This window comes from Lynx rufus, unplaced genomic scaffold (genome assembly GCF_022079265.1).
Source record: "Lynx rufus isolate CCGP_SWC_20201006 ecotype Redwood Valley unplaced genomic scaffold, mLynRuf1.p SCAF_3, whole genome shotgun sequence".
Lineage (NCBI taxonomy): Eukaryota > Metazoa > Chordata > Mammalia > Carnivora > Felidae > Lynx > Lynx rufus.
Window position 1 is genome coordinate 124,452,563 of NW_025814845.1, and position 2,257 is coordinate 124,454,819.

The 2,257-nt window shown below is 38.9% G+C and overlaps 1 non-coding gene across 1 annotated transcript; it reads left to right on the top strand.

Annotated features, from left to right (window-relative positions):
• The first annotated feature begins 1,200 nt into the window (after positions 1 to 1,200).
• Positions 1,201 to 1,304, top strand: LOC124521395 (U6 spliceosomal RNA). The gene has a single exon (XR_006964492.1). It is a non-coding gene; the product is annotated as a U6 spliceosomal RNA (small nuclear RNA).
• Positions 1,305 to 2,257: the final 953 nt, after the last annotated feature.

The following is a 2,257-nucleotide window of genomic DNA, read 5'->3' on the forward strand; positions in this document are numbered from 1 at the left end:
GGTGAGTTGGGGACAGGATAATCTTAATGTTAAAAAAAAGGCAGTTTTGCCAAATTTAGTCCAGACTCTAGAACAACTATGAACAATAGCAAAATCCTTGATCCGATATTGGCCTTGAGTTGTTTCCTCCTCTGTGAATCTTGTCCTCTCATAGCATCTTGAGATTCTAAGCAGGTCTCAGTCACCTAGGTAAGTACTAATGAAAGAATCAAAGTGGTGCCTTTTGATTGTCACATCTAGGCTATTGACTTCAGAGTCAATACTAATGAAAAACAGGTGGAAAGAAAGCTACTGGACAAAGTGAACTATACTAATCTTACTCAGGACAAATGTGAGCCTGCTCATCATGCAAGTAAATGGCCATCTTACATGTATTTATGTAAAAGGATATTTAAGGTTCTGTGTGTGTGTGTGTATTTTTGCAAACAATGTAGATAGATGGACAGACTGACAGAAACAGGTATCAAATACTTTAAATTTACCAATATATCACAGTATTATTTATGCTAAACAATTAGGCACAAAGTGATTTTTCAAGAATCTGAAAATGGCTCAGTGACTTATGACACACCCTCATGATAGAATATTTTTAAAAAATTTTTTAACGTTTATTTATTTTTGAGACAGAGAGAGACAGAGCATGAACAGGGGAGGGGCAGAGAGAGAGGGAGACACAGAATCTGAAACAGGCTCCAGGCTCTGAGCTGTCAGCACAGAGCCCGACGCGGGGCTCGAACTCACGGACTGTGAGATCATGACCTGAGCCGAAGTCGGACACTCAACCAACCTAGCCACCCAGGCGCCCCGATAGAATATTTTTATAGAAGGATCTCATTTCCCTCAGTCCTCATGCTCCCACACTCACTTCAGAGATGACGTTCCATCATTTCCACCCTTTGGTGTATAAGAGAACCTCTGCCCCACCTCTCCATGTGTTATTATTCAAGGTTGAAAGAGTTGCTAAACTTACTGGTAAATGGCTGATCTTCATCAGTTCACATTTTCACTAGCGTGGAATTACTTTACCTCACAAGTGGGGACACAGACTTTTAGGCTTTTATTTCATTCTTTACCTTTTCCTTGGGCTGTCCTCCTTGGGATCTGAAAGGAAGTTAGTGGGATCCTTACTATTTTTCCATGTGAAAGCATAGGATCCAGGTCCTGCATTTCAGAATATATGTCTTAAAATCATAAAGGACAGTGCTCTCTTTAGCAGCACACACCCGAAAATTGGAACAATACAGAGATTAGCATGGCCCCTGCATAAGGATGACATGCAAAGTCGTCAAGTGTTCCATGTTTGGGGGTGGACTAGATAAAGATTAAGAATATACTTATCATGATGAGCACTGGGTCATGCATAAAACGTTGAGTCATACGGTACACCTGAAACTAATACGACATTGTATGTTAATTATACTTTAATCTAATTTTATTTTTTCTACATTTTTTAATGTTTATTTATTCTTGACAGATAGAGATAGACAGAACATGAGTGGAGGAGGGACAGAGAGAGAGGGAGACACAGAATCTGAAGCAGGCTCCAGGCTCTGAGCTGTCAGCACAGAGCCTGATGCGGGGCTCGAACTCACGAGATATGAGATCATGACCTGAGCCGAAGCCGGATGCTTAACTTACTGGGCCACCCAGGCACCCCAACTTTAATTTTAAAAATCTGATAGAACAAATTCTCCCTGTTAATTTCTTCATTTTTAAGGTTGTAGTTATTTGTGGACTTCTATTTTCAAACAACTTTTTAAGTAACTTTATTGTGTTCCTCAAATATCTAAGTGGATCTTAATTGGTTTGTGCAATAAATTTATAGAAAAATAGACATAGTATTGTCATCAGTATAACATCAAGAACTTTTATCCACAACCATGGGATGTTTCTCTATTTGTCTTTTATTAGAGTACTAATTTTTCCCAAGGAGAGTATGAGGCAATTATAGTAAATAGGAAGATTTAGTATGGCTTGTTTGTTAGGATTCTTCTTGGGGCATCTTTGTCTTCAGAGATAAGGATGCTCCTTTTCTCTGGCATAGGAAGGGCACCTCTTACCTGAGAATTTTATGATCTGTTTCAATAGAGAAAGATTGGGGGGAAGATCAGAGTGACCTTTCTGCTTCTGCCATTTTCTCAAACTTCTTCAGCTTAAAATATTCAATATGCCAAAGTGCCATATTTGGGGTTAGCATGTCCTGAACTCCATCAAGTAAAAAGGGAAATCCTCAAATATTAATTATATATATGCATCA